The sequence below is a fragment of the Engystomops pustulosus genome, chromosome 4 (genome assembly GCF_040894005.1).
Source record: "Engystomops pustulosus chromosome 4, aEngPut4.maternal, whole genome shotgun sequence".
NCBI classification, from domain to species: Eukaryota; Metazoa; Chordata; class Amphibia; order Anura; family Leptodactylidae; genus Engystomops; species Engystomops pustulosus.
The window spans coordinates 191909963-191923188 of NC_092414.1; positions in this window are offsets into that span (position 1 = coordinate 191909963).

Genomic DNA, 13226 nt, shown 5'->3' on the forward strand with positions numbered 1-13226 from the left:
GACTATATCAGTAATGTAGTGGTCAGTATGTGACTATATCTGTAATGTAGTGGTCAGTATGTGACTATATCTGTAATGTAGTGGTCAGTATGTGACTATATCTGTAATGGAGGGGTTGGTATATGACTATATCAGTAATGTCACCACCACCAGTATACACACAAACATCTAGAAGAACAATACACTACATACATAGCCAGTGTCATTAGTAAATCACAGGATGCATCAAAATATCACAGGTCTGAACTATCAAGTAGAAACCAGTCCATTTTTGACAATATTTCCTTAAATGTTTGAGCTTGCTGGAAATGATTGCTGACATTCCTAACACACTGTGCAATAAGAGGGAACCCTGCCAGGGATAGCGCTGGGCCACCCCATGTGGGTACACATCCTGCACTGCCAATGCCTTAGTCATGTTGGTAATGTGTCAGCTTCTTGGTCCTAGTACTTTAAGATCCTTCATTGCAGATGTGTCTTCCTAACGCTCCCTCTTGGCTCGGGATATCCTGAGATTACTGGCCACTCAATAGCCATTAGTAAGAAAACTTACCTGGAGCTGGTGTAGGACATGTGCCAGGATAACTTAGGACAAGCCAAAGATCTTCCACTTGTAGGGGTGACTCAATTTTGAAGGTCATGACTCATTGTCATTGGTATTCGAAGGGAGAAAGAACGTTTGGTACCACAATGTTTACCCCCCAGCCCCGAAGTTGACACTAAAGACTAACATTAAAGTGAAATACTTTAAATATGTCCAAATGAGGTTCCATTTGCCGACCAGAGGAAATGATTCTGAGGTTCCACCCTCTTTCTAAACATGTAATTTATGAATCAACCCATAAGAAACCCACCCTAGTAGAAGCCATTGGCTCTAAATTTAACCCCAAAGAGTTATCTTCCACTAAGTTTCATTATTGTGTCCACCAAGGGGCCACTGAACTACACTGAATCTGTAGGTGAGATCCAGAGTTAAAGAATTTTGGTGTAAGAAGTTTTTTTTAGAAAACACTGTAAAAGAGATAATATTCTCTTCATTGATCTACTGGTCTCTACTTCCACTGCTGTCACTATGCCCACTGTATTAAGAGGGACCAAGAAGTAGAGATGGCGGGAAACATGAGTAGCATATTACTTTTTTTTTAAGCTTTTTTATTTTCTTTTATCTTTGGTCTTCTGAACAACCCTTTGTAAAGGGAACCTGTCACCAGGGACCTCATTTTCACTCAAGACAGGCTACAGAATCCTAACACACCTGCATTGAAAATATGTTTTTCTGCCTTCTCTAAGCATTTTCATTAGAATATATTTGTGTGCTATAACTTACCTTGCATCCTGACACAATCCTCTGTGTAGTCCCAGGGGTTGGGCTTTGGTTTGGATGCATTTCAAATAACAACATGTGACTTGTCTCTGCTGCAGACTTCTCAGCTCTCAGCTCCCACCTTTGTTCTCCTGTACAGCTCCTCCCTCCTGCTCCATCACATGGGTCACAACCTGGTGAGCTTTTATCAATGGGGGAGGGAGGAGCTGTTCAGTAGCACAAAGGTAGGGGCCAAGAGCTGAGGAGTCTGTAGCACAGACACCATTAAATTTCAGAAATTGAATAGAAAATGACATATTTGATCCCGCAGTAAGTAATGGGTCAAGGGTTATCTTTTAGGTTATGAACAGAACATGGCTGCCATCTTGTAAGTCTCCATATGGGCAATTTTTCACAATGGGAAGCAGATCAAAAAAGACCAGAATTGTCTCTGCCTAGAATCTCATGTGGGCTCATAATGATTGGATTCAGGTCCTTCGTTTCTGTGTGCAGCACCAGGGACAACATGCCACATAGCTGTGCATCACAGGGACCGTTCCTGGTTGATGTTGCAACTTGAACTCTGAACCACAAGAGAGATTACATTTCTAATTAGGGCAATGATTATTTAGACAATTCTTTTCTTTGATATACTACATGACCATCTTCCCATTAGAAAGATTTGACCTTGAACCTGGATGGCAACTTTCAAGATGGCAGCCGTAGATAGGTCCCTCACCTATTACTTGCTGGGGGATTCAGATAAGTCATTTTTTTTCTTTTGTTTCTAAAATACAAGCAGGACCCTGGGTCTGTATATATCTCTGCCTGTTTATAAGATTATATTATATGACAGGGAAGGAAGTGTGATACATGGACAGTTTTTGGAGCGCTCCTCAGTGCTGACGTATGTAACACGGCTTCCATATGAGGACGTGAGATAATGGATGTCAGGGAATGGCTGAAAGTTCCTGGAAAAATGGCAAAGTTAAGCCGGAAGTGATGAAGATAAACAGATTTTGGAGATGTTTAGTAACAGCTGCCTCTCCTCATCTCTCCGCTGGTCCCCGGAGGTCCAGGACATGGGTGACAGGGACATTCCGGCAGCGGGTGCTCCGTATACTCCTCTGCTTACCCTGTGACTCATGCCTGAGCACACACGTCCAGGGGGTATAATATGCCCTGGGTAACTGACCACAATTCTGCCCCCTATGCACTGCTGACAGATCGCAGGGTAACAGGACATCATTAGAAGGAATTGTGTTATGTCTCCTAACTTTCCCAGTGGCTGAATGATGTCACCTCTATTACCATGAAACCCTACACTTGACGGACAAGAAGGATGATGAGGGCAGCGACTTCACTGTGGAATTTTGAAGTTTACATTAGATCATTTTACCCCTGCTTAAAGGAATAAGGGATATATTAAGGGGTAAGGAATTGATAGTTTACTCTTAAAGGGGTTTACAGCCACACCAAGCGGCAGGCGATAACTTACTGGATCACAAGGACGAGATACTTTGTAACCCAAATGAACAGAACACCTACTCCTATAATTATAATAATAATCTTTATTTATATAGCGCCATCAAATTTGGCAGCGCAGTACACTACTACTCCCATCAGTGCCATAAACAGTGAATGGAGCAGCACTGCGCATGCACGATTCGATTCTCCATTAGTTTCAGGCACAATGGACCACCACTGGAGCCCCCAATAATCAGCAGGTTATCCTGTAGATAGGGAAAGACTTGGTGTGGTACTTGATGTGGCTTGCCAACCCCTTTAATATAGATCCCACTGATCGGAGCCTTCAACCAGAGAACCTTTTCTGCTTCCCAGACCTGTCAAGTCTCACAAGGTCTGGAAGTGAACGGAACTGAGCTGCAATACCAAGCACAACCACTATAAAATGTGCTGTGCTGTTCTTGGTAGGGAGGGAAGAAGCCATAGTACTACATAGGTTCTGCATTGGTACTTGTCCCAATGCAGTATTTTGTCTGCTGATTTGATATTGATGATCTATAACCCAGAGGACAAATCATGATTAACCAGGTGGCAGATACCTTTTTTAAAGGGGTCCTCCATCCTCCGTATGAATATAATTAAGGTGAGCAACAGATACTCTACATCGCTGCAGGATGCAACAGCAAACACAATGGGGGTCATTTACTAAGGGCCCGATTTGCGTTTTCCCAACGTGTTACCCGAATATTTCCGATTTGCGCCGATTTCCCCTGAATTGCCCCGGGATTTTGGCGCACGCGATCGGATTGTGGCGCATCGGCGCTGGCATGCATGCGTCGGAAATCGGGGGGGCGTGGCCGAACGAAAACCCAATGGATTCGGAAAAACCGCTGCATTTAAAAAAAAAAATATGTTGCGGAGCTTGCACTTACCTTCACTCAGCCCGGCTCGGTGTATTCCAGTGCGTTCAAGGGAACTTCAGCACAGCAGCGCCACCTGGTGGACGTCAGAGGAACTACCTTAATAAATCCCGGCCGGACCCGAATCCAGCGCAGAGAACGCACCGCTGGATCGCGAATGGCCCGGGTAAGTAAATCTGCCCCAATATTTACTACATTTTATTCTGAAGCTTATGAAATCTGCAGTGTTTCAGTCCTGAGTGAACATACCCCGATGGTGGTTATCCTGTCTGCAGTACACTGGACCTGCATCTGAGCACTGAGGTTGGATATGATAATAATATTCTTCCAGGGCTTTTTTTTAAAATAATAATTATATACTTTATTTCAGTGGAAAAGCTGAAATATGATTTCTAGGAAAAGTTTTCAGGCCACAAGAGATTAACAGCAACTAAAAGCCTAAATTCTCTAGTATCCCAATATGGTCTGGGGAGGGGGCACAGTAAACTTTGAGAATTGAAATTTGGGGAGAAGGAAGCAGAAAAACAGCAACTTCGTTAAGCTTTACTCCACGTCCGTCACCTATAGGCGAGTGGCGCCGAGTACATAGGTGGCCAGTAGATGTATTGTATAGGGCAGCGATGGCGAACCTATGGCACGCGTGCCACAGACGGCACGCGAAGCCGTTTCTGTTGGCACGCGTACCGTCGCCGGTAAGCCTCTGCCCGCTGCCCGTAAAAGTTTGTCTATGTGAGCGGCGGAACTACTCGCCGCTCCATAGACAGAACTGCAGAGTTTTCGCGCATGCACAGTATTTATTGCTGACTGACAGGGAGCGCTGACTGAATTTCCGGTCCCCTAGAACCAGGGGCGCACCTGCGCCCGCCGTCCATGCTGCCTCCTGCCAGTCCGCCTATGCTGCGCCGGAAATCCCCGCCCGTACTACGTGCGCCCGCCTGCCGGCCAGCCTGTGCCGCCACCATGGCTGACACCCCATGCATGCCGGCTGGCAAATCCTCTTTCCCGCTCTGCTCTGCTACCTCCCGGTCCGCTCTGGTCCGCTCCGCTCTGCTCCCTCCCGGTCTGCTTCGCACTGCTCTGCTCCCTCCCTGTCCGCTCTGCTCCTGTCCTGGTCCGCTCCGCACTGCTCTGCTTACTCTGTCCCGTTCCGCTCCGCTCCCCCCTCTCCTCCGCTCCGTAGCCCCCCTCTCCTCCGCTCCGCTCCCCCCTCTCCTCCGCTCTGTAGCCCCCCTCTCCTCCGCTCTGTAGCCCCCCTCTCCTCCGTTCCGTGGCCCCCCTCTCCTCCGCTCAGCTCCCCTCTCCTCCGCTCAGCTCCCCAACCTCCGCTCCAGGTGGGAGTGCAGAATGCATACAGCGTAACCTGCATGCATTCCTGGAGAACCTTCCTGTAGAATAAAAGAAAATAAAGTAAGTTTATCTGTGTATATGTATGTAATGTGTATATGTATGTAATGTGTATATGTATGTGTATATGTATGTGATGTGTATATGTATGTGTATATGTATGTGATGTGTATATGTATGTGATGTGCATATGTGGGTGTATATGTATGTATGTGATGTGTATATGTATGTGATGTGTATATGTAGGTGTTTATATGTGTATACATATATATATATATATATATATATATATATATATATATAGTATTTTATACTACATGGTGATAAGCTATATGCATTTTATACTACATGGCGATAAGCTGTATGCATTTTATACTACATGGCGACACGCTGTATGCATTTTATACTACATGGCGATATGCTGTATGCATTTTATACTACATGGCGATATGCTGTATGCATTTTATACTACATGGCGACACGCTGTATGCATTTTATACTACATGGCGACAAGTTGTATGCATTTTATACTACATGGCGACAAGTTGTATGCATTTTATACTACAAAGCGGTACGCTTGTATAGGGTACAATGTAATGATAACAGTTCCCTTCTGGGATTAGGGCTATCAGGGTCCTTTGCAAGAGGGATCTATGGGCTTCAATCACAGGGGTCACCCCAATAGACGTATTCAGGGTTAGGGGGCTCAGAAACCCATGCCAACCCACACCTAGGGGCCCCCAAAGTTAACTTGAGGAAGTGGGGGTACCAGCATACAGCTTCTGGGGGCTGTGTTAGAGATCCTGCAGGACCGATTAGGTTGCAGTGGGTAGCGGAAATTTTTCAGGTCAAAGGTGTCGGGGGGGGGGGGGGGTCACACTACTTTTTGTTCTAGGAGTAAAACTTTCTTCAAGTTCTCTTAGGGTGAATCAATATGTGTCAGGTTTGTTACATGTGAACATTCTCTTACAAAACAAGATGTTTATCCGCGACAGCCCCGCAACTGAATGTTCCAGCCATACAGGAAAAAACACATCGTAAGGACCCCCGAACCCCTCACATGCTATTGTACTTGTGGCTAATAGCTTTCCAGGGGGATTATACTCATTTTCTTGAATAGTTTCCACAGATGTGCTGCAGAAAGGAACATGTCTCGTGTTTGGCAGTCTTGGGACCAGTCTGGCATAGGAGCAGCCACTTTCTTGGCGGTGGTCGCTGCGGCCACAGATGACACGCAGCTGAGCCAGAAAGGCAAAGGTTACAGTCAGTGACAAGGCCGTCCATCCATCCATCCGAGTGCATGACTGTACAGGAATGCAGTAACTGCATGGAAAATGCTCATCTCTCCCTATGATTTGTATAATTTATGGATGAGCAATGACGAACATCTGGAAACATTTCACAGAACATGGAATGAGAAGTTTCCTCACAGTCACAGGGAACAGCTGCTGCTCCAAAATTCTGGAGATGGCGGCGCCACCTAGTGGACACTTCAGTAACAGTGTGGAAAACTACGGGGGAAACTGTGGTCTGATCCCATCTTCTAGTAGCTAACGGGAGCCGCCATATAGACACTGTATATAATCCTTCATATAAAACCTCTCAGATCAGAGCATTGTATGGGGCAGTTTCAGACTGAGGATCCTGATCCTGTTTTGCTTCCTGTGGGACCACTTTTTTGGCCAGTCTGGCTCAAGATGTTGGTGAAAAGATTGGTCCATTTGTTTGGATTGTGCAATTTTGTAAGTGGCCATTTTGACCTAAAAGGGATTTTGTGGCAGCACTCGGCCACTCCTTTATAACAACACATTTACGGATACACCTAAGGGGTAAACTGGGGCATTATAAGTATGTAGGGGGCAGACATGGCCATTGTGTGTTGTATAGATATTGGTCTCCTATGCTCACTGCACATGACAGCCGGAAGCGGCTAAAGCGAGAATTCGGCCAGACAGCCCGATGATGTAGGGAAAGGAGTTGTGGATTCTATACAGAGCTACGAGGAAGCTGCCGGACTCGAGCGTATGTACTGCGCCAACTCCGACTCGCTGGATTCTATGCCTGGATAGCAGAGAATTAAAGTTTTTTTTTATCCTTTTGTGAGCAGAAATATTTTTAGGTGAAAAACAGTGCCCAAGACTAAATTTTTGGAAACATCGGTGACAGGTTCCCTCTAAGAGGTTATGTTTGTGTGGCAGTATTTTGAGAGATAAGATGATTTCAGTATTTGGGGCAGTATGCGTCCACAGAGGGAATAGATACAGGAGAAAATGGGCAGCAGTATATACAGTCCATAATTCTGGAGCATCAGGAGAATGGGAAGTTTGTGTCCTCTTTCCCTGTGAAGAACACAAGAATATTCGGCGAGGGCTCTTTCACATTGGTGTTGTTTTTCACATCCGTGGTTGAGTGTTTTTCACGGATGCCTTACTGACCCACTGATTTCTATGGGAAATTTGGCTTTTATTTTCACTGATGCGTTGTCTCTGGAAAAAACTATGAAACATCTCCGTTCATTTTCACTGAGACGGATCACGCGAGGCAATAGGGAGGTTTATAGACAGACATGGACACTACTGTAAATTTTGGATTTGAGACCGTTGCCTACATTTTTAGCACTCTAGCCATACCCCAGGAAGATGACGACATATAAGGGTGCGGTCAGACGTGGCGTTTTTCAAAGCATTGCAGAAATACATGCATTTTACATGTTACCATGTGTTTGCTATGACAGCGTTTCTCTTCTCTTGTTGGAAGTGTAAGCAGCTGTGTTAACATTTTCACAGCTGCTTACATTTCCAGCAAAGAAGAAAAAACACTTTCTAGCCAAACAACGACATGGTAGAATGTTAAATTCATACATTTTTGCAATGTAAACCACAAGGCGGTTTCCCATGTGCAGTTTTCGTCACGTTTTTAAAACGCATCCAAAAACGCAAATGGGAGGGGGTTTGGCCAAAACACATATGCGTTTCCAATGAAACGCAATGAAACACATGCACTTATACAGTTTGGCCAAACCCCCTCCCACTTGCGTTTTTCGATGCGTTTAAAAAAGTGATGAAAACGGCACGTGGAAAACCGCCTACAGGGTCCAAGAAAAAGAAATCCTTCCTCTGCACCTGCCCAGGACCAGGTGAAGATTTGCGCCCTAAAAAGGCGCAAAAGTAAGCAAAAAAGGGATACATAAGTGAAAAGTTTCCCGGAACATCTGGAAAATAAAGATACATAAGACACAGCACATGATGCGGAAAAAAGTTTACTTGAGAAACAACAGCAAAAGTCGCAAAAACACAAAAGTTGCAAAAAAGAAAGGAAAAAAAAAAGCAAATATGAAGATACAAGGGACTGGGCATTTATCAAACTTAATTTTGTTTTTCCTTTCTTTTTTATGACTTTTCACAGTTTCTGCGCCTTTTTTGCGCCTTTGGTTGCCGTTTCACAAAGTTCATCATGTTGGGTTTTTTTTCACTGGAGCGTCTAATTTATCATTAGTTTCCAGATGTGGATGTCTGAAAAAGTTGCACATTTTTGCACAATTGTGGTGTAAAGTCGCAATTTTTTTAGCGCAAAAATCTCTACTCCAGAGTAGGCATAGCCAAAGGGGTTTTTTTTTCCTAAACATTTGAGACTTTTGTGCGACTATTCTGACAAAAGTCTCAAAAAAACAAGACTCACATGCCTCATTTACCAACCACTAAGATAAACCTTACAAAAAATCAAAAAAACTAGACATGTTTCTATTCCATGACTGGATCTTGTAGTACCGCAGTTGCCCAGCAGGAGGCAGCGCTGTATGGGGTGATAACATCTTGCTGTACCTTTAAGAACCTTAGAAATGATTAAACTATATGTTTTTCACACTGGTATCAATATTATCAGCTCTGTCCTAGAACTGAAAATATAATATTTCATATAATAACTTAGCATACCTTAGTATCAGCCAACCATGAACAATCAGTCTCTATTAGGTCCTATTGTGTGCAGATTTCATGAATCCACTGCTGCCTCAGAACCCCTTCCTCCCAGTATACAGGGTTATCCGTAAGGAAACCCTTAGAAGGACATACCATTACAAAAATACATAAGAAATTGCAAGTAATGGATTGAGAATCAGCTCAGAATTCCAAAGATTCCAAGATTATTCTCATAACTACAGGTGCACAATGTACCTTCACCCAGTGACCGGGTTGTCACCTTCATAGGCATTTCTGCTCCTCACTTGCAGCTGGTCTCCTATAGGGGGCGCATTCAAGCTCTTACAATAAACTGAGGCCTTTTTACATGCATAGAACGAGCAGCAATGAATGATCTGCAGTACCTCAGTCTGACCACTATACTGAGAATGGCGCTGTCTGCTTCCTGTTCCATTCTATAGTGTTTCAGCTGTAGATCTGTGAGGGTGCTAAGTGTCGAACCCCCACCAATCTGATATGGAGGAGCTATTCTCTATTCCTTTAAGGGACGGTCCTTGTTTGTGCTCTACAGGACACACATGACACTCGTGTTCTGGTTTCTGGGTGTTTTTTACATTTCCCTTCTGTATCATTTATACTAATGTTCTCCTCCGACTGTTGGATCACGTCTGGAATGTAAACTGGGAGCTTCCCCAACCTCGGCCCTGCCTCCAAGTACTGGATGTTTGTGAGGACTTGGCTCCTCTAACCCTGGAGAGACTTTCATGGAATGAGATGTTTGTAATTTACGGATTTCATCATCGCCACATAGAAGATTGATGATGAGCGGATTGGGGGCTCATTCAGAGACATGTTTATATCCAGAGGCGACATTCGGTGCCATCACTTCTGCTTCCTTATACTTGGGGGTAAACATGGATTTTGTCCCCCACCATGTTGTGTTTTTCCCTTAAAAATCTGGCCAAATACAAACAACACGACCTGTGCTGCACTATACAGGCAATACTTTTTTAACTTCTTTAACTTCCTGATGTGATCTACTGAGTCATTGTAGCAATGGAAGTTCTGTCTTCAAGAGGCTCCATCTGGTGGTGACTGTAGGTAGTAATAATATTAACATTTAGCATGCAAAGAAGTTTTCCACGATGGAATAAGGAAAACCACGCCTCTATTAGATACCTTGTAAGGCAGCTCCCTTGACATCAAGCATGACTTTCAGGAAGCCTAATGACATGATGCGGAATTAAAACCAAACCAGTATATCTATTCCAAAGGGAACAGACTCCCAAATGTAGACAGTGCTGTTTCGACCTGGTTGGGTCTCCTCAGTACAGCTTAGGGAACTGGTTTGACTGGGTGAGAGGCTTGTGACTAGGGTCAGGAAGTAAGAGTTCTTGTGGAACTCTAGTGGAAAATCCTTGGCTATAAGTCTCCACAGGCCTACATAAAGGAGAACTCTTACTTCCCGACTCTAGCATTTAGCATGGAATTTGTAGTTCTGTGTAGTGATGGGAAGTCCGGCTCTTCTTAGTGAGTTGGCTCAGACTTTGCTCACTAAGATGAGCCGACTCTTCTGGCTCCCTATTAAATATCTAATAGAGACCTGCAGGACAATCAGTCAACCCACACCACTGAAGGGGGCGTGGTGAGCCAGTTAGGGGCGGGGTTAAGTGAGCCATCGGCTCACTGAGGGGAGCCGGCTCATTCGTGAACGACACAAAACTAGTTCTGTGGCTGGATTTTTCCTATTAAGCCTATAAAAATATGTTGAAACTAATCAGCACACGATTTTAGACCTATTTATGTAAAAATATATAGATCACATATATATAAAATATATATATTTGATGACTGTCACACAGTCTTTGGCTACTATCTACTTATAAAATCTGTATTTGCATGCAGGATAAACTGAGCTGAAATGTGAGGGGAGGTGAAAGGTTGCCATAGTCTTGGTGGTTTCTTCAAGGTCAACTCTGTTACACGTGGCCACTGAGGGGCGCTGTTGTATGCTCATAAAAAGTAAAGTTTTTGGTTCAAACAAAGCAGTTTAGTGAGAAATGAGTTCATGGGTGATACCAGGATAGCATCATACGCTCCTGGGATGGATATGCTGTCGCTGCCCTATAGCCAAAACCCATAGAGTTGTTTAGTTCCATAGGAATAATTATAAAGTCATTGCTATTGTTAGCAATTATTGTGACAGCTTTGGCCAGATCCCAGTCACATCATCGGTAGAACACAATACTGATCACTGGTGGACCTCCCCCATACACATGCATGCTCGGCTTTGACATGTATATACATATTCCTAGAGGGGAGAAGTTAAACATCCACCGCTATGACCAGATCTGCAGTACCAGAAACGGCCTATGGACAAGAGTGGCGCTATCTATACAAATAAACCTTTTATATAGGAGGAAAAAAAAAAACATTCCAAAAATCTGATGTCACCCCCATAAAAATCTCCAGGTCTTAGATAGGAGAAGTGCAGGATACAAGGACAAGGACGATGTATGAGACTGGACATATAGAGCACAAGGTCAGGCTCAGAGGTGACTGTTATGTAGTCATAACATTGATGTATATAGGATTACGGAGGATCGGATGACGTCTGGGGGTCTTGTAGCCCCTAGTAGTAGGACGGGCTGGGTGGGGCGAGCTGCATTATCACCTTTCCTCCTGGCTTTGTCACCCAGTGCCAGGGAATGAATGACAAACTCAAGTATCCGTGAAGAGGAGACATTCTGAGTGTCAAAGTGTCTCAGAGGTTCATGTGAAGGGTCAGAGGTCGCGACACCCGGCATTGTCTGCTCTTCATGCCTCCTGCCTAATGGTCTCATGAAGCTTCTGTGCTCCTTGTCCAGGCCTGTAACTACACACAAACAAACAAACGCCGCCTTTGTAGGGATCACACACAGGTAATAGAGCCCAGGAGGCCGGATGGGGTCAGGAAAATTGGGATTAATCATGAAATCCTCTCCATTGCCAAAAAGACAGGGTGCGGCCGAGACTAAAGAGGGCTGCAGACAAGCCGCCACATCGAGGGACGATGACAAATGACATCCATACACACGATATAGGGGCTGGTAATGGACCTCCACGACTGGACGTGTGAAGGTTCTCATGTCCAGGCCGGCGCGGTGTGACGGCTCTGATAAAGCACCCGGAATTTTGACATTTTCATTACAACAACATAGAGGAAGATTTTTATGAAATTAGTAATAAAAAAAAAAAAAAAGAAATCTGGAGAAAGGAGACCAGAAATCACAGTGAGCACCGATGTGCGGGTGTGACCAGCGCTCCATTGCTGCCTTCTCATAGCAGAAGAGTAGCTGGAGAATCAGCGCACACGGTCCAGATGAAAGCACCGCCCCCCCATGACGCTTGTCATGCAAGTAGTATAGCCGTAAACCAAAGGATATATAAAATCTAGCAGTGTTGAGGGGGTCACACACTCCCCAAGAGCTCCCCCTGGTGGTGACTGCAGGTGACTAGAATGGCATTATGTAACTTTACTCCTATACAGGGCTAGGTCAGAAAGAAGTGCAGAATGTTGTGTAACATAAAAAAAAAAAAAAAAAGATTGGACATGTTGAATTTCTGCACGCCTGATCCCTTGTTACCAGGGGAGATAAGTCACAATATTCCGCTTCTCCCTCAACGTGCACTTGTCAGGGGGCCGACAGCTACTGAAGTTGTAGGTCATATCCCTGTGTGCAAGTATGTACACCCCATCAGAACAATGATGTTCCTACAAAATAAAGAAAGGGTTAAAGGCACCACACATGTCGTGATCTAGTTCCGACCCATTTACCAAATTACACTAAGAATTACAACTTGTAGGGTGGGAGGGCATCTAGTAGGGTCACCATGTCCTGCCATATCCTCCATTTCCGGCCCCAGGTCACCCTGCTCCTCAGGCTCTCGGCACGGATCACGTGTCTTTTGAGTGGAGAAGAGACATCTTGATCTAATAAAAGTGGGATATTTCCAGCTGGAATAATTTGAAGTGTTTGAGATCCAGAACAAAACACAACTTGACAATTAAAGTTTTTTTTTTTTAATTTAAATAAAAAAACAACTCAAAAACATAAATTAAACAGAAGTGATGAGACAAAAGAGGAGAAAATAAAACGCATTCACGTGAGGGCGGCGATTGGACGATGCAGTTTGGAGATATGGGGTAGGAGCGCGGTGCGGGTCCTGCAGACAGAACACCAAGGCCTGGGCACAGGATAACACAAGCCTCGCTGGCATCATCCTGACATTTTC